General features: G+C 42.4%; 1 protein-coding gene across 8 annotated transcripts in view; it reads right to left on the reverse strand.

Moving 5' to 3' along the window:
- The window catches only part of LOC130169188 (serine/threonine-protein kinase BRSK2-like), a 141,051-nt gene that overhangs the window by 82,799 nt on the left and 37,408 nt on the right, over positions 1–20,844 (reverse strand). The gene's annotated exons all lie outside the window — the stretch shown is intronic.

Here is a 20,844-nt window from a genome sequence, read left to right on the forward strand (position 1 = left end):
ACGAGGACGGTTCTTGTCCAGCAGGAGTGAAAACTGAACCTTGATATTTCAGATTCTGTTATTTCAGACAAAGGAGACAGCTGCTGTTTCATCGTTCTTTCCCGCAGCTTCTCAGGAATGACACGTCGGCTCTGTTTACTATCGACTGACGCTGAGGGGAACGGCAGGTCGAAAGTTTCCAGGAAACTAACTGAAAACTTTCTCCTGTAATGTGACAAGCGTCTGGAGAAAAACAAACAACAAAAATGTGTCAAAAAAGAAATTCCTGGAAACGCTGAATGTTAGTGGTTTGAGTTTTGTCCCAGAGCAGGAGAGCTGGTACAAACTCCACCAGAGAAAGAAAGAAAGCAAAACAACGGGGGAGGGAATACCCCACCAAATCCTCCGACTGCCCCACTTCATCCCACTATCAAAAAAATAACTGAAAGGATTTTATTTTTCCCAATAACAAGCCACATTCCAATAATCAAAGTTTATTTATATCTGATTGGTTGGTGTGGCCGTATAGAGAAGTTACTTCTCCATCATTTCACTTCGTCACTACTCTCTGGTTTAAGTTTTAGTTAATCATTTGATCTCTGAATCTGATACATCGAAATCTAATTCATAAATTAAATTTGGGTTTTGGAGATCATTTATTGTCAATCATTTGCATACACCTTCTGGATGTAGCGGTTAGCTAGTTAGCTGCATGTGTGTTATTGTTAGCTAATATGAGTTTTAAAATGCAACGAAAACTGAAAAAAATATAGTGAATTAAAGCAGATAGTTTATTTTTAATACCAATAGCTAATTAGATATAAAGGAAGTTGCCTCTTATGAGGGGGAGTGCAGGTGGTTTTAAAATTAAATATATTATAGGCTTATGTTTTATTAGATTTTATGGCTTTAGTTTTAGATTACAAACGGTGCATGTTATAGTGTTATAGCTGGAGTGACCAGTCAACATCTTTTCACCCCCCCCCCCCCCCCATCTAGACCTGGGCCTTGCGTACAGTACAGAAGCAGTTAACGGTAATCAATGCTGACAGGTCAGCTGTTGATTGGGTGACCTTCAGCAGTCACACACTTGACCCCCCCCCCGAATGTGACAAACACTGGCATCAGTGTCAGTTTTGCTTCAGTCATCACATTCTGAGTATTTCCCCAAATCAACATCAACTCTTTGTCCAGAATTTAAGTTCAAATAAATAACTCAACATTGAGCCGACTGCACTTCACCACTGTTCGCATGATGTTCTGTTATGAAGCGATTATTGTTGTTTACAAGCGTCCTGGAGTTTAACTCACGACCTCAGAGGACAAAAATATCCACATTAAAAATAAATAAATCATAATAATATTATATATTATTTATATTATTTTACACTCTCTCATCAGCCCGGATCATAACTACCACATATTTATTTATTTTCAGTATTTTGACCCTTTATATCACAGTTTACATAATGCCACTGTTTTTATGGGAAAAAAGATCATTTTTTTATAAATTATTTTCCATACACTAAATACTAAAAAGAAATATGTGTCTCTAAATTTAAAAAACAAAATATATTTATTATATATTAATATTATTTTCCACTTTCACACATCAGTGCTGACCATAACTACCAAATATTTATTTATTTTCAGTATTTTGACCCTTTGTTATATCCTTATTTAACAATTCTTAAAAAAAACACAAAAAATACAATTAATATAAATTATTTTCCATGAACTAAATACTAAGGGAAATTTATTTTTTCTGGATTATCAGTCTGGTGTTAATGATTAGCAACGACATTGATTTTGATGCATTATTAGAATTCTTAAATGAGAATGTGTGTTTATGTTGTTAATAAACAAATATGCATTGATGTATTGTTTTAACTGTTTTGTGACTATCAAATATCCACATCTGAATTGCAGTTTAAATCTCTTCATATAATAATTTACGGGCTCTGAGTCTCAGTTCTGCTCTCGTCTTCTGGCTCGGTGACTTGAACAGACTGGAGCTGGTTTTATGAACAGATCTTTTTTTGTAGCAGGTTTTATTTGTGGTGTGGAAAAAGAGACAATTTAATGGTTTATCTCGTGACATATTCTCTGGTGATCTTCTGGGAAGTCTTTTATATTTAGTATAGACTAAAAGGAGCAATAAGTACAAAGAAAGGTGATGCTAGAAGAAGATGGTGTTATTTTAAACAAAATAAAAATGTAAATCTAAAATGCAAACTGCTTTAAGAGCAACACGAGTCGAGGTAAAGCGTTATCAGCTCAGGAGGCGGGACACGCCGGCAGATATCGTCTTCTCTTCGTCGGTTCAGTGTTTTGGCACAGAGAGAAATCTTTCCCATCATGCAGTGCTCTGGGGTCTTGGACCTGCCGGCCACACTCAGCCACCCACACACTCCAAGTAAAGCTGTGGGGGGGGGGGGTCAAGAGACTGGTCCTCTGCACCACTCCAGGCAGAGATTTCTAACAGCAGCATGTTATAGAAAGTCTCTGTTCTGTTTTACCTCCAACCTCCACACGGCAGATAATAGGCATGTTGCAGCTGCCTTTGTGTGAGTGGCTTGAAGGTAAAGGGAAGGCGAGTTGGAAGGAGACAAAAAGACGAAAGGAGAAAGGGGGAGAGAGAGAGAGGAAACTTCCAGCTAATTGAACTATAAATAGAAACACAATCGAGCACTGTACTTGCTGAGGCTCCATATTGTTTCTTCTCACACCCCGGCGAGGAGAGGATGAACGACAACAATAACTACAGAGGTCAGTCAGCTGAGGAAATCAGAGCATGTAAATTATTCACTTCTTCCTGTTCTTCATTCACAGATAAGCGAGTCTCCGTGTGAACCGTTGGGAGGAAACAGGGTCAGCGTCTTGAAACGTCAACAACTCTCTGACATGAGAACAAGAAGAGACGCCGCTCAAATTACAAACCCTGCGATTACTGGATGATAGATGCAGTTCATAAGCTTCCAACATATTAGGTCTCACTTCTCACAAAGACCGGTCTCAGTGCTGGAGAACGATCCGGCTGAATCATCATCTTCATCATCATCATCATTCTGCTGTAGGGGGCAAAAGAAAAAACGCTCTGGCTTGTTGTTATTTCTTTTAACTTAATCACAATCGTCTTGGGCGGCGCCGAGTCCAGGAAGCAGCAATGGTCTTGCTGTAAAATAGTGTCGGGAGGAGGGACTTGTTTTGGTGGAACGCTTGCATATGTGGAGGTGAGTACCGTCATTAAAATGGCTACTTCCTGTAGAACGGTGGTTCCCAACCTGTGGGCTGGGTTAGGGTTAAGGTAAAGGATGTAATTGGAAATGAGTTGGAAAAGGTGCATGTCGAGTTTGCATGATCTAGCTTGGAGGTTGTTGTTGTTGTTTTCTGTAGCGAAGGGGAGACGGCAGAGTTTATACCTACAGCCTACGTCTGCAGAGTCAGACTAACGACATATAGTCAGCAGGAGATTCGTTGGATTTGAATGGATCCACTTCATGAAGCCCGACAGAGGAAAGTAAAAATAGATTTGAGAACAACTCAAATTCAAACTGATAGAAACTCCTGTGATGTTGGGGAATGTTCAGGAGATCATTAACTCGAAACTTTCAAATGGGATTTCGCGGCCGTATAAAAAAATACTTCTTGACTCGACGAAGGGCGACGGGCCAAAGAGTCAAAGCTTGAAGAACAACTCATCACCCGGCGGCCGACCTGTGGAGCTCAGCAGGACTCTGATGGAGTTTTCTGGCTGTCTGGGAACCGTCTGCAAGCTGTCCGACAAGACTGATGAACCCGCCGCCGCTCGCATTTCAATCAGACCTGGCAGACACCAGAACTGAGCTCTGGCCTATTTACATCTCATCACAGAGACGGGGGGAAAAATCCTTTTCATTCACACCATCAACCCAAACAGAAAGACACTCAAAACTAATGTTGACACACCAGAGTCAATACATATTCATTTTCCGGCCTCATAGCAAGAAGAAAGATATCGATTAATCCTCACATCAGCCCTGTAATTGCCCACCTCTCTATCAGTCATTTGATGCCATCCTCCTTTGTTCCAACCAATCATCTGAGTCAAGAACCCCCCCGCTGCTCAGTAGCATTGATTAACTGCTGCTTCTGGTTTGCCAATGAGGCGGAGAGGCGCGCAGCCGTCCCGGCGGCGAGGCCCGGCTGACGTGTTCACTGTCACGGGCTGCCCACCGAGGCTAATCAGATCACGTAGACAGAAATGGGCCTGAACATTGATTTCATACCATGAATTAAGCATTGCACGCTGTTCAGCTGTCCCGCTCCTCGTTCCACACCAGTGAAGATGATTTACAGTTGTACATTACATACCAGGAGTAAAAAGAAAAAATATCAGCAAAATCAAAGAACAATAAATGAATGTTTGTATGAACATATTGTATATTTAAAAAATAAAATGATTTTCCATATCTGAGCTGACTAATTCTGACTCTGATAGAGGTTCTGATCTGATCTGAGGACCAATAGAAAAGCTCCCTTAACGCTACACTCAAAATTAATTAAAAGAACACCAGAATCAACTCCTCGTGGTCGTATCCCTCATCGTATCCCATCCCTGTTGATCCAGAGTCATATAACATATGAACCATTTGTGTGAAATTTTTGTCATGATTGCTGCGAAGTCTTGAGAAATGGCTAAAAAGTGTTTTGAGGTCACACTGACCTTTGACCTTTGGCCCACCAAAGTCTAATCAGTTCATCCTCGAGTCCAGGTGAACATTTGTGCCAAATTTGAAGTTCCCTCGAGGGTTTTCTGAGATATCGCGTTCACGAGCAGGACAACCCGAAAACAGCTCTGGCTGTCACCGGCACAGAGGCATGACAAAAGACCAGGATCGAAAGGACAGTTGGACATGAGGACACCTTAAACTTGAACCTGAATTCAGCGACTATGGCGTCGTGTTTTGTTTCCAACTGCAACGAAAAAGTTATTTTAAATTTGCTACAACTCAGATTCACAGCCGAAGTTCAGAAGTGAGACCTGGGCTGAAACACCTGAGCTGATGATGTGACTCGAACACAGACTCAGGTGCAGGGTCGGGTCTAAGACACTAAGTCATATTCAGGGATGTGCAAATAATGGGGGACATCGTTAGGGAGCTTCGTCTTCTACAATCCATCCACTCTGATCAGCTGATCTCAGTGGACACACCTGAAAATCATCATCATCATCATCAACAGACACAGATGACCTGAGAGGCTCTTACCTGTTTTCACATCAGCCAGTTGAGAGAGCGAAGCAGCCATCCAATCAGTGGAGAGCATGAGGAGAGAGGAGAGAGCAGAGAAAGAAGAGACCAGTGGTTAGCTCTCGGCACAGAAATCTACCAGGCAACAGATGACGGCGACACTCAGCTGCAGCGTCCAATCAGCTCTAGACTGTTTGTCTTTTAACTACTGTAAACTCTGAGCAGTTGGATTCGTTTCATTCTGCTCCACTGTACATCCAGTGAAACAGTGGATATCTGTGTCAAGGTTAGCCTCCCCTCCTCCAACATGTCCCTCCCCCCTCCTCACCCCCTTTTCCCTCTCTCCCCTGACAATATGAATCCCATTGAACATATTGAATATGATTTCCCTCCCTCCTTCCTTTCTCCAAATCCTGACAAAACCAGCTCCCCTTTCTCCATTAATGAGGTAATTAATAAACCCAGCTCCTCCTTTTTCTTTTTCCTTTCCTCTTCTCCCTACGTCAGCGAGGAGGAAGAGGGGGAGGAGGAGGAGGAGAAGAGGAAGGCCAAGAAAGCAGGTCAAGCCTCCAGAGAAGAGGGGGGGGGAGTAAAAGGCTTCGTGCAGCGTTCAAGTGGAATCAGGAATGAATGGACGCCATCACTGATGAACACAACATAAAACTGTAGCAGACGGATCAATATTTGTCTAAGTGTGTTTATATAGAAGTTTAATTTACATCATCTGCCGTCAATTTACGGCTGTTTACTCTGCATCATCAATGTGTAACCGCAGAGCTGAGAGCAACATCCCACACGTCCTACTTACTTTGAAACAACCACTACACAGTGCTGCAAGATCCTCTAGAGAAGGACCAGGATGAGGAAATACTGCAATAAAAGTCCTACATTAAATTCAAATATTTGACTTAATAAACTGTAGGATCCAATGTTGTTGGAGTTTGACCCAAACTACGGAGTAAAAGTCAGAATATTTGGCCATTCGTGCATCAATTTCTTTTTTTCTTTTTTTAAATCAGTCTCTTTCTCCCAACTTTATGGAAGTGCAGTAAATCACCAGAATAAAAGTCATCATGTACAAGCTGTATGCTCCACTCACTTTTCAAAGTAAAAGTACAGACTGTGGAACAGAAGGAAATCTGGTTTTGCGGATTTGTACATGTATGTTTTCACCAATGAGTTGGAAGAAATAAAGAGGAAGGGAATGAAGGTGAGAAGAAAAGGTGGATGGAAGAAGAAAAGATGAAGGTAGTAGGATGAAAGGATGAACAGTAATGGGGGAAAGAAAGAGGGCAGAAAAGGAGGGAAGGTCAAGAAGGAAAATTGTGGAAACACAACCTGTTCTCATGCTGATCAGGTGAACCTGCCCCTTTATTAGGTACACCAAGCTAAAAACTAATGAATTCCAATAAATAAACTGTTTTAGAAAAGTGTTTATTCAACTTTATGGCCCTTTTAAAGACTGCAGTTTGTGGTGCTAATGAAGTTTATTGTGTTATACAAGTAAAAAGGTTTCTAAGGTTTTATCCTCCACATTTACATCAATGATCTACGTGTACCCAATTCAAATCGACTCTGCAAGGCAACCAGTTACTCCAGCTGCCAGATAAATGAGGAGAAGTAAAGTATTTCCATCTGTAATGCAGTCGAGGACAATTAGAAACATTTTTTGGGGAAATCTGGATCAGTTTCATCTCTGTGTGTGCACGCAGATACATACAGGTCCAGGACATTAGCTTAGCTCAACAGCTGGAAGCAGGGGAAACTACTAGCCTAGCTCCATCAAAAGAAAGAGAGAGAGAGATGTTTGTCAAAATAAAATGCACTCACTAGCTAACCTACACCCACACACTCAACACAGCCCTCTGTGACAGGTATAATTCACTCCTATGTCACCAGGCAGCTGGATGCTAACAGCTACAACCAGCTAACAAGCTAGACAGCAAGTTGTTACCAACAACAACAACATGCTGCTCACCCACCAGCAACAGCTTCATGTTAGCAGGTAACACAGCAGCCACTCCTGCTTATATAACTAGCTTGCTAAGCTAATTAGCATGCTAACCATGTGCTAAGATAACTAGCATACTGAACCGAACAAACAGCATAGGCAGCTAGCATCATGAGTTCTGCACTCACCTGGGACTGGCTGCCTTGTCTGCCTTGTCTGCCATGTTCTGCACTTCCTGCTTTGGGCTCCGCCCTCCTACACCCACTACAGGTAACAGATGCAGACCAGCCTCCACCTCACTGAGCACACCTTTATGGTTTCCAACGACACTCCTCTGCCTCTGTGTACCAGAGCTTTTTCCTCTCTCTTTCGACTCCACAACATTCACAAGCTGCTCTGTTTCTGATCACAACATCTGGTCTCAGATCAGTGGTTTTCCCTGAATCTATTCTCACTTTCTCATCGGACAGTGGCCACAGTGGAGCTGCAGGTGAGCTGTTTCATGTTGTGTAGGACACAGACTGTCAAATTCTGATTTTAGAGCTATAATCAATATTTTTTTCCAACAATATTCAGATAACATTCAGGACTTTTAATTCCTCCTGTTGTTAACCAGCGATCTGTTTTGATTCTCCAGATCTTGCCATGGATGTGATCTTTCAGCGTGAATCAAACAGGTGTAAGTATCTAGTGAAAACACGTATAAGATGTGATCCTGTGGCAAAGTGGCACTATAACAGTTCCTGTCATTGGCCTATCACAGTGATAGGCCTTGATGAAACAGGTTTTTTAATGTTTGTAACATTTAAAAACATTATATATATATATATAAATATATCTATATATTTTTAAAATTACATCTTTTCACCAAAATTGTACTGTTTTGCAAATGATTTTCTGGCCCACAGGTTGGGAACCACTGGTGTAAAATTATAACATAAAAATACATGAAATAAGTCAAAGTTTAACCCTCCAGTATTTCACAAGGAAAGAAGCAAAGATTAAAAAATGCCCTAAAATAAATGTAGTTTTGTCTGTAGCAGATTTATTTTATATTTTCTTGTTTCAATTCCTACTGATGATCTTTCCAAACCTCAATCGCTGACGAGGCAGAAATATAAAGGCGTTTATTATGTAGTTGAAAAGAAGTCAATCGGCCATACATTCATTCTTCAGCTGACGGCCTATGTATCTGTCCCATTACCAATCCAGCGCCGTACGAGACTTTAGCGGTGATATCGAGCTCTGGAAAGTCTTCTCGACAGCTCAGGCCAGTTTAATGGCCGCGACTCTGCCGCGCTGCCAATGTGCCATCAAGAAGGAAATCTTGTCATGACAAGAGAACGGCAAAACTTCAGCTCTTCACTTTAATGAGTTCGGTTTTATGTAACTCACAGGATTGAGGGGGAAGCAGCAACTCACAGTAATTAACCCACAGGAGAGAGAGGGAGGGAGAGAGAGAGAGAGAGAGAGGGAGAGGGAGAGAGAGAAAGAGAGAGCAGGGGAAAGAACCAAATCTGAGTAGGATGAGAAGAGGAGGAAATAACTGGGAAAAGGGAGCTTCACGTCCTCGTTCAGCCACATGATGAAAGGAGAAGAAAGGAGAGGAGGAGGAGGAGGAGAGACACTTCTGACAATACAGAAAAGTGGTGTTGATGCCAAGAGGAAGAGCCAAACTCCCAAACCTATGACGCAACCCGCTCCAAACTTATTACAGTAAACCTACTTCTCTTTTGTGCCTTTACTTTGAGGATGAGTCGATTTACATCTTACACAGAGAGGAAAGTCTGTGAAGCACTTTCATCTGCTGCAGGATTCGAACCGGCAACCTTTCCAGTACAAGCCGTCGTTCTTTCTTTTATGGCTGCAGTCGCAATCAGGAGGGTGGCGACAACATCTGGCAGCTGAATCCAGATTCAGTTTCAGAGGAAGCATTCGATGCAGTTAATGGGTCTTTTTCCAAGTCTGTGAGAAAAGCTGCAGATTTCCATTGATTTAACCACTGAAACAAATGTAAAACAGCTGCTGCCCGGAAAGCAGAAAAACACATTTCAAAATGTAAAAATCTAAATAAAAAAAGATTCTGCTCCAAGGCAGTGGAGGTATAAAAAGCCCAAAACACAGAGAGGAAACTTCTGTTTCTCAGTTACACCAACGCTCTCGATCCCCAGTTGCATCCTGTAAAAACTTGTCCAAAACCCTGTTTGTCTCAGTCTCTCTCTCTAAGTCATGTAATATAATAATGATAACTTATATAAGAGTAAACAGAGATGGCAGCAGAATTTGAGCTACAGCAGCGTCTATAATTTGGCTGCTCTTGATTATTTTTATATTTGAGTTATAAATGTTTTTGTGAAAAATCAAAGTCTCATTTCACCGTCACCAGTTTGCATCGTTCTAATGTGACCTGAAAACATACCAACACACAGGTTTTAGTGTCTGTGCAGTTTAGTTTACATCACAAGCTCCTTTCCAAATGTAGATCAGCGTCACTTCACAGTTGCTGGTTCCTTACATTTTGAGTATAAATACAGAAAAGAATAATGTTCCTATTACTATTTTGAATCATAATTTAATGGAGAACAAAGAACGATATTTCACTGTGAGATGAACCAGAGTCACATTGACAGGAAAGACAGTTTCTTGTTTATCTTACAGTTTTCAAAGTTTCTAATACAGCTGCTTATCAGACTCATTAATGTTTAAAACTGGCTCTGTGATTTCACGAGGCAGCATCTCATCAGACTGATGAACCACCGTTATATCTGGCTGCCGTGTGGTGAAGTGAACAGTTTACTCCTGCGGCCTGACAAAAAGAGAAGGAGGAACCCGGAGAAGAAGCTGGCACAGCAGACTGATGAAATCCCAAACCAACAGGTCGGACGACGTGTGTCTTTCTCAGCGTGACGCCACTTTGAATTCAACACGACTGATGAGTTGGTGATTTTCAATTTAAATCTTTCCTACCTCCCTCGGTGGCGTTCGTTAGCTGATGCGTAGCTGGTTGTTTTTTTGCATACGTTTGATTCCTCATGTTCATTTCATTTTCTTCCACTTTAATAATTCTTTAATAAATCTATCCATCCTGGTGGGGCCCACTGGTAATTATTCCCAGCAGGGTCTCTTCCAACACTACAACCACACTGAGAGTCAGTTACATTTCAATTCGCACTGGTGCTAATCCAGTACTGTGATAACACTAACAACGAAATTCATTTCTGATTTGTTTTTGCCTGAGAGACTGACCATAAACGAGATGAAGGAGTACAACTTGAGAGATATTTATGAACCGTCCGGCACTTCCTGTCAACAACGAGACGGTGGGAAAAAGTATTTTACGACACTCACAAAGGAGAAATCATGATGACGTACTGTAGTTTAGAAAAGGTGCAGGCCGATATTCAATATTATTGAAAATCGTGATATTCCCCCTACAAATGCAATATTTTTCAAAATATCAAAAAAAGCATCAAGCATCAACCTCGAGGCTGAAACATGAAGCATCAACATGAAGAACCAGCAGCTGCAGTTCCTCTAACGACCACTAGAGTCTGGCTCCAACAGTGAGTCAGTCCCCATAGACTCCCATGTTAAAATGTCCAACTTTACAGCAGAAATAAACATGTTTACAGCCTGGTACAAAAACTGTTTTGGTCTCTAGAGCTAATTTCCTCCTTCATGACACCTGTTTATATAACTCACCTGTTTATATAACTCACCCGATTACACTTTATTAAGACTTACAGGTATGGAGAATTGAGGGCGTGGCCTCTTTGAGTGACAGGTGGGTGAGCGTATGCCACCTCTTTGCCCAGGTTACATCTGTCTTTATTTACAGTCCATGTATAAAATACAATAATATAATTATGGATTATTTAAAAAACCAACAAAATAATGACATTATTTAAAAAATCCCTCCTGTGATAATATTGTGTATCGTGATATTTGGACTGGACTGTATCGAGATACTTGAAATGCAGAAAATGACACCAAATTGTTCTGTAAATTTTGTGGATATAGAAAATTAATTTGCCTGATATACATGTAAAAATATGAAAACATATATTAAGTCCAATCAAAATCACACAGCAAGCTTTTCAGTCAGAAATCTGTCTGTAAGAAAGGGGAGAACATGAACTCTTCTCTTTCACTGCATTATCTTTGAAGCTGTGAGGAAAGGAGTTGGAGAGAGACGGTTGGTTGTTGCTGAGAGGTTTAAGAAAGGTGATAAAATGTTTTTTCCTCTCGGGACTAAAACTCGCAGCAAACGTGTCAAACAAGTGGCTTTTACTCAGCATGTATCTCCCAGTCTAAATACAGGCACACACATTTCTTTCTGTGATATTATGGACTGAAAAAAATGAAGTAGGTATAGATACAGTTTTCCTTCAAATGCCACAAACCACTAGAAACGCTGGAAAATACTCTTACACCCAAACACATCGCTCCTGTCATTTCAATTTCAAGTTAAATTGAGTTCTTGACCCTGCAAACATCGCCCTGGGATTTAGTATCAGATTTCTGTTTCTATTAGTGTCACAGAAGGAACAAAAAAAACAATAACCACATAACGGCAAAAAATATCACATCTGTATCACCACCAAAATTGAATCAGTTGTACTTTGACCCAAAGGCAATATGTCTGAAAAATATGAGAGAAATGCACAGAGAAAGTTTGTGAAAGAAGCTCCTCAGAGGGAGAACAGGTAACACAGGTAATACAGGGACAAAATGCCCCTTCAATCAGATCAGGGGGTAAAAAGAAAGTTGATTTCATTCACTGTACATCAGAAGTTATTAAACATAAATCCACACAGGTCACGTTGCCTCCGTTTTTTTGGAAATATTCAACCCTGCAGCAAAAACCTTCAAGTTCAGTGGCTCAAGTCGGAGCTTCATAATTAGTCTCTGACTGCTCTGTCACCTTCTCCAGAGACCCCTGTTTCCTCCTCAGCTCTGACAAGCCCCCCCCCCCCCCCCAACACACACACACACACACACACACACACACACACACAACACACACTTCCTGTGCAAATTAATTTCCAACATGACTCCAACCTGACTCGGCTCGCCTGTCAGACCACGGCTGTTAATGAGCCCTGATGTCTTTCTCACAAAAGCACAGCGATTACTAATATAGCTACGACACACCAGCAACCTCCACTCTCCACCTCCCTGAACAAAACACACACACACACACACACACACACACACACACACACACACACACACACACACACACACACACACACACACACTCCTGGCTCCAGAGGGTCCGTCATAGTGAGTGGGGGCTTCGCTTCAGGCCCAGCTGGAGGCTGCAGGAGACACGCTGCATCTCATCACTCCGTCCACGTACAACATGTAATACTGAGGAAATCACTTTTATCTTCACTTTCATCACTGTGTGTGCGTGTGTGTGTGTGTGTGTGTGTGTGTGTGTAGTCAAACATATTATCCTAGTTGTTGAAGATCTTCATGAGAACATCCTCTGAGCTTCACCGAGCAGCTTATACTATGAATAAAATGTCTGTCGTTGGTTACTGCTCAACGTTTTGTAAATGTTTTGATTTTCATAAAAATATAATCTGACTTTTAGTATTAACTCTGTTTCAACTCGTTTCCAAACTTGGAGGTCAGCTCAGAAAAAGTCTCCACTGATAGAAAATTAAGAGAAAAAGGAAAAGTCAGAGCTGCCTGTTATCCTCCAGATCACACCACAGTCCTATGAATTTTTTAAATTTTCAAACGCAGCTAAAATTGTTTGCACAGAGGTCGACTGACCAGGACGAGAGAGAGAGAGATAAAATAAAATCCTGCATTAAAACTCAAACCTCCGACTGTCCTGCGCCTGTGTTTTCATCTGTGGTTTATTGACTTTGACTGAAGGTGTAGAAAAATGTGTGTTTTTGTTTCCACTTCTCTGACAGATTTCTTCATTTTGGATCACAGGGGAACGTGATGTGAGGGACTGACACCAGAACCTCAACTTCAAACTGTAAATTGATCCAGATATACAGAAGAAGAAATTACAACTTCCTGAAGCGGCAGCAGCACATTCCTCCTCCCAGTATGTGGACGTGCTTGACTCGATGAGCAGACTCGTGTCAGCATCTCCACAAGCAGCTCTGTGGCTCAGTTAGCTGAGTTGGCATCCTGCTGTTGTGACCCAAATACAAGCTTACTGCCTGTCTGCCAGCTGCTGTGCTCTGATTGGCTGGGAGGTGACACGAAAGAGGGGGGAGGAGGTGGAGGATGGGGGGGGGTGGTCAGACAGAGGGATATGTGCCTCCAAACCTTAAGAATTTGGAAATTTACACTATGTGTTAAACCGTCTGCTGAATGACTCGTGTGTAAAATGTTATTTGACAGAAGACGTCTGAATGTATATGTGTTTATTTATAGATGTGGTGAAACATCATGTGATTATTCCCCATAATCCCTCATTCCAGCAGAGGAGGAAGCAGCGCTGGGGCTCAGGCTTGGTGCTTTTGAATGTCACCAGACTGTATTAACAAAATATGGTTAAAATAATAATAAGTCTGCCTGAAAGTTAATCCACAGAAGATGAGAAATTCCTCCTGAAAACCCAAACGAGCCAAACCTCCGCTCTTCAGGATGAGCGTTTCCAACAATGAGTGAGTGGAAATCTGTCTGGACCAATCACAGTTTCCACTCGTGGCAGGCTGCTTCAAGCGCTCGCTGTAACTCTCACAATTATTTTGGCAGATTAAAGCCTCATTTTTTGGATTTTGTAAAAAATGTTGGATAAGAGCCAGATTCAGACACGTCGTGCACATGCAGACGTGCACCTTTACGAATCTCACGGCCATTTAACGTGATGTTTTGCTGCAGTTACATCAGTAAATCCTGCATTCATTCAGGTTATAATCTTCAGTTTTGGTTGATTTATTTCGGAGGCTGTGGTTTGTGTTGGTGCGAGGTGTTTCTAATATTTTGTCCAGTGCAAACAGACTGAAGGCTCGCCGCTTCAGTCCATGTCACTCTAGAGACAACCGCTTACCCCTCAGCGAGCTGGCTGCTCAGCTCGGCAACCCCGAACGCACACAAACACACCCACACACACACCTCAGAGGCCGATGATACATGTCGAGTTTGTGTTGACACTCTGCAGCTCCCCAAGGCCACAGACCTGCTGAGTCCAACAGCTGCTCAGAGTCCAGCATCCAGCCACTGTGTGTTTGAGAGCCAGTGTCACTGCACCCAACATGGTGTCAATGACAATGAAGTAACTATCAACACCAGCAATGACCTCTCTCTCTATTAAACACACACACACACACACACACACACACACACACACACACACACACACACACACACACACACAGCATGGCAGCATGTTCAGTCGAAACCAAAACATCCGAGGCACAGAGCTTACAGAGCAGTGTCAATCGATATGACACAGAACTCACTTAAGCATGCAAGTACACGTACACACACACACACACACACACACACACACACACACACACACACACAAACACACACACACACACACACACACAGGAGCCAGATCAGTAATGGAGCTCCCACAGACTCTGGCCCAGCGCCGGCAGACAGGCTCAGACCTGCTCTGAGAAAAGGATGAAAATGGAGAGGAGATGATTCTGACCCCGAGTCAGCTCTCCGCCTCTTTATGTGAGAACGTTATTATTAACATTGAATATAACGAGGCCTCAGTCAATTGATTTCATGGGAATAGCAGCCACCATCATCATCATCATCATCATCATCATCATCATCATCATCATCATCATCATCATCGTCATCATCACTCTGTCACTGAGAGTTTTCATGCGGAGATGAACTTCGATGACTGAATTTGAGCCTGACAGAGCTGACCTCTGAAGGACCAGAGGCTCTAAATGAAGGAAGCTGGGGGGGTGGGGGGTGGGGGGGGGCCTTGGCCCCCGATGGTCCCTCATACTGGCACATTTTTTTATTGACAACTATAAACCCCTCAAACCTCTCATAAAGGCTCCATACAGTGAACCACAGCTGCTCCAAAGAAGTGGGGCCCCCTGATGATGTCTGCTGTAGCTAGCCTACAGGTGAGGCATTCAGGGGACATCTGTAAATTGTAGCATCTGCCAATAGTCTGTATGTGAAGCGCTCAGGGAGACATCGTTAATTTGGAAAACCTACTGGGTAGTCTGCATGTGGGGCATTCAGGGGACATCTGTAAATTGTAGCATTTATCGATAGTCTGCAGGTGAGGCATTTAGGGAACATTGGTAAATTGTAGCGTCTGCTGAAAGTCTGCATGTGGGGCATTCAGGGGACATCTGTAAATTGTAGCATTTACCGATAGTCTGCAGGTGTGGCATTTAGGGAACATTAGTAAATTGTAGCATCTTCAGGTTGAAGACTCTTTTGAACATCCGTCTTCGTTAACTGTATCGTGGCTCCTAAAATAAATCCATATCTCCATCTTTGTCCCAGTGCTTTAACTCTTGCAGATATCACACGCCCCTCTCTCTTCACCTGCCCAAAGATATTTTTGTTATCCGAACATTTGACCTCTTTTCTTTTTTTTTTTTTACCATTTTGGAATTGAAAGGGCGAATCAATAAGAGGTGGAATGTATAAGCAGCGTCAGAATCAGAATCAATAAAATGTAAAGGATACTCGACCCTAACTGACAGCCTAATACACTAAACTGTGGTGCTGGCCACTTTCTTAACCCACTTCACTTGCTGTGTTGTCTAAATTTAAAGGTTGGACCAAAGTTCTCCTCAGCACCACACACGTTTCATCAGAGGAAGCGCCACCATGATTGTGGTTTTGTGCATCGCCCTTTTGGCTTGGGTAAGGACTTCAATCAATGGGCCCCCGGGGGTGCTGGTTTGGCAGATGGTCCCAGCTCAGACGCCACTTTGCTGGGTTTTTCCTCGTCATACGATGAAGCCAACTCCAAATGAGGACTGTGCGGTGTGGGCGAGATTGGGGTTATTTTGTCAGGCTGTTTCTGGAGTCAAGAGTGAGTCAGTTTAATGAGAGTCGAGCTCCATGACAACGACCGAAAGCTCCCGAAGAAGCCAGTAAGTGGAACTTGAGTTGAGATAGTTTTAATATTTTCGTGGTGAATTTTGATGCTTAATCTTCTGGTTTCTTTGTTTCATCACTGACGTTTCTCCCCCTGAAACCAGCAGCTCAAAACCAAGACGGGAGAATTTTAAAGTCAATAAAGAAAAGAAAGAAAATCCTGTAAAGAACCAGAACTGGCTTTTTATTCCAGAATGTTTCTACCTCGCAGCCTCTCCACCACTCAGCTCGCTTTTCCTTTTTAATGTATTTCAGATTTCTAAGAGCATTAAGGGGTTCACAAAGGAAATAAAAAAGCAGCATGCACACATTCACACACACATGAAGCTGTAAATGCACGCATGCTTTGGAGGCAGAGCACTTCTCATTCAGCAGTGCACACACTCACACATGCTCAATGCCTTCCTGCTCCTCTGTCAGTCGTTCTGCCCCGAGGCTGCAGAGGTGATTCCTCTGCTCCCTCCATGATGTCTTTGGAGACACTCAACTATTTTTAGCTCCCTCTTTCATACACGCTCCCTCTCCTCTTGACAGATCACCCTTTCAAACGCCCAGCCAACGTGTTTTATGCATATCCTGTCCATCACCACGTTTTCCTCTCCACCTCCTTTGTTTTCCCTCCTTTTGTGAGACAAAGCCTCCGTCCCCCCCCCCCATGGTTTCTTTAGCTCAGCATGACAGTGACATTTTGTTGACGACTTAACGGAGCAAATTCGTCAAGGTCAACAAGAACACACTCGTCTGGCAGAGTTTATACTGTAATAGATGGTGAGCCACTCCGAGGAAACGGAGGCTCTAATTGTTGATTTTAACGTCAAATAAAATAAAAATAAGAAAAAAATCCTTCAACCAAAAAACAAAGAAGTGAAGCTCAATGTTTCCACATTTTAAAGCATTTTAGTTAATTAGACAGTTTGGGTGTATTGGGAACAATCTGTGCTCTCCAGTGGTTTTAGTCTTTTAGCTGAGGCCCCTGACGACCTGGCGTTTCCTGGTTCTACCTGCCAGCTCTAAGTTCATCTGTTCACACCTGACATTAAATGCATCTTGTCATTAATGTTCACACTGCTAAAACAAAGTGGCCACATGTGGTCTGAGTGATCAGATCTCAATGCGTCTTGGGTGCGTTCACACCTGAACTCAGAGCTGTCCACTGGTGATCGGATCACCTGAGACGGATGTAAATGTCAGGTCTGAACCGGGCCTGAGTGTCAAGACAAATCAGAAAACGACCAACAACCTGCACGAATGTCGTTATGACATGTGAAGGTATCTAAATGCCTATATTCACTGGCAACATGATATAAAAATGTATTTCAGTTATTAGCTTCGCCTCTATGTACATAACTACAGAACAGCTAGAATCCCATGTGTGTTGCCACTTCTCATTTTCCTTCTGCTGATATTCAGGAGAGACTGTATCTGTTCCCACTCTGATCATACATGGGCTTCAAACATGTCAATACACTAAAAAGTCAGTAATACAAGTATTAACAACAGTGGGGAACAGTCGACAGACGCTCTGCTGAAACACAACAGTGGACATTAAAACCACAACTGAAATGTGACAGTTTCTGGTTTGTACCAAAACACTTCCTGAAGGTTTTACCTGCTATCAAGACGATATGCAGTAGATAAACTGGACTGAGGACAAGAAACATGTTTGAAGTGTCCAAATAATTTGATTTGGCATCAGAGGTCAGTTTACAGCTGGAAGAATTCAACATTTTCCCAGAGGAAACCTCAGCTGGTCTCCTTCTCACAAACAAGCAGAGCTGAAACCACAGCCAGTGGCCTGATGGAAGATCCACTGATCCAAGGTCAGCAGATTCTTCAATTTGTGAGACAGAGAAACACGATGAGAAAGAGACTCGCTGTCGTCTCCATGGTTTCTGTCTGGTGTTGTGAGGAATGTGCTGTTTGAGTCGATGCGTAGGCGTCACAGCCGCCACCGCCCGACTCACTGCGGCTCACAATGACACCACTGTCAGCAGGACGTAAACAACCACGCAGCAGAAACATGAACATTTCTCATGGTGACACTGAGCAGTAAATGGTGGGAGCTGCAAGCGAGAAAGAAAAAGTTTTACACCGGACTGTAAAACACGTGGAAGTCATGTCCAACATGTCAGCCTCAGAACATACTACTCCATCAATCATCCCACCATCCCGCTCATTAAACCTTCTACAACTTGACTTTTTCTGTTTAAATTTGCCACATTAGGATATTTTCTCCTGCAGCAGAAAGATAGGAATGAACGATCTCAAATGACACCGTTAAAAAATATAAATTTACAACAGCAGACATCAACCTATCAGCACACTATAGGTCCCTGCTTCGGGCTAAGCCCCTGTTATCCACATGATAGTTTATACAATAATGTCCTTTAATGTTTCAGTGCCAGGTAAGGTAGGTAAATATTTCAGGTGTAAAACACTAACTTAACACTGTACCATGGGTTTTAATTAGCTGCATTTCCGTTATTAATAACACTGAATAATTATGTTCTCAATTTCTTTCGTAAATTTTTTACTAAAACTGTAAACACAGAAAAAAACCCGATAATAGACAGGATTTTCTCAGGCCACGTGTAAAATAAGATTAATTATTAAAAAAAAAAAAATTTTTCTTATTATAATGGACTGTATTATTCCTGTTTCAAAGAGGCAGCAATAAATTACATTAAAATCTCTAAAGACCGGCGTGTGATTTAATACATCAGTAGTAGTTAATAATCAAGAAACTGTGATTATTCCTCTGACCATATATAATCTTTGCATCTTTACTGTGGTCTGCACAGAGTCCAGACCTTAACTACAACACTGACTGTGAGCCAGACCTTAACTCCCAATGTCAGTGTTGGACATCACTCGGATTCACATGTGCAACTGTCACATGCTGAGCTGTCCAAATACTTTCGGTCATGTGAGGAGAGAGAAGAGGGGAAGTGTTTTTGTCCGGCCATGAGCACAGACCTTCTACAAACACCAGACTCATCCCTGCGCTGCGTGACGAGGCAGCATCCACCCCCGCCCGCAGACCTGGACGTACATCACATGCACGTACTCAAGTTCCGAGTGGACGTCTGATCTGCTAATTATGACTCTGCGGCTCCGTGACCAGAGGCCAGGAAGCCGCGTTCTTAATTGGCGAGTTTTACGTAACAAGAGCAGGCGAGGCTGAAGACGAGCCAGGAAATGACTGGTATGATATAACTTCCACTTTGTGAGCATCAGAAACTAAAGAGAATGAATGTGCAGGACAGAGGGATGGGACAGCTGAAATGAGGACCTCTCCTCGCTCGCTCATCTCTGGGACTGTCCGATCGATGATAATCTGATCGGTGGAGCGATTCCCACAGCGGAGGACGAGCAGAGGAGAGAAGCACCGTCACTTTAAATTAATAACGCCACATAACAGAGACGGATAGACACAGAGAGAGAGATGGAGAGGGAGGAAGCTGGTGATGATTCCTCAGACGGATCACTGAGTCCAGAGGAGAGACTGAGCTGCTACAACATGTGTGTGAGTTTATTTGTGACTGAAGAAGTGGAGAAAACAGGAGGAAACAGAGAGGGAGGGGCCACAGAGCTGTGACTCACACTGAGCTGATAGAATGAGACCACAGAGAAGGGGAGAGGAGAGGAGACAAGAGAGGAGAGGAAACAAGGAGAGGAGGTAGGATGAGAGGAAAATACAAGGAGGAAAGGAAAGAAGATGAGAGGAAAGGAAAGGAAAAGAAAGGAAAGGACACAAGAAGAGAGGAAAGGAGAGTAGAAGATAGGGTTGCATGGAAAGGAAAGGAAAGGAAAGGAAAGGAAAGGAAAGGAAAGGAAAGGAAAGGAGGCGAGGAGGAAAGATGAGAGTGGAGGAGAGGAGAAGAAATTATATCAGCGCCCCAGGGGAACAAAAAACACACTAACGGAACTGAGCTTCATCTAATGATTATTTTTATTATTGATTAATCTGCTGATTATTTTTTCGATCAATGAATAAATAATTTGGTCGAAGGCGTAAAAAAATCAGGTTAGAACGACAAAAAAGTCCTGAAATTCAAGACTCTGGTTTTAGAGAATGACTGAGACGATTGACCGGTTGTCAAAATTGTTGCCAATAATTTTTCTATCGATCAACTTATTTGATTAATCAATTAATAGTTTCACCTCTGCATTAACTGTTCTGACCTGAGGACTCTCAAAACCTCTGTCAAACCTAAAATCTTTCTTCTCCTCATTTGGCATGGTTATGTTTTAGGTTTTGGCACTACATTTCCCATCATTCTTTGGGTAACATCAACAGGAAGTGTAATGTCCTCGGTTCATTTACATGTAGGTGAATCTGCACCACAGACGGCCATGTTGCACTGGTTACTGCCACTTCCTGTTTGCTCCACAGGAAACAATCACCCGGATGACTTTTGTTTGATGGATCTGATGTTATAATGTGCCTGTTATTAAATGGATTCCTGGATGTCTATCTGGTTTGACAGAGTCTGACAGGAAGGGGGGGGTGTTTTTTTATTTGTTTTTTTGAATAATGCGTCTTTTTTCTGAAGACGTGAATCTATTCTGTTGTTACTGAAGAAAAAAAAGGCCATTCAGTTTGATGAT

This window comes from Seriola aureovittata, chromosome 1 (genome assembly GCF_021018895.1).
Source record: "Seriola aureovittata isolate HTS-2021-v1 ecotype China chromosome 1, ASM2101889v1, whole genome shotgun sequence".
NCBI classification, from domain to species: domain Eukaryota; kingdom Metazoa; phylum Chordata; class Actinopteri; order Carangiformes; family Carangidae; genus Seriola; species Seriola aureovittata.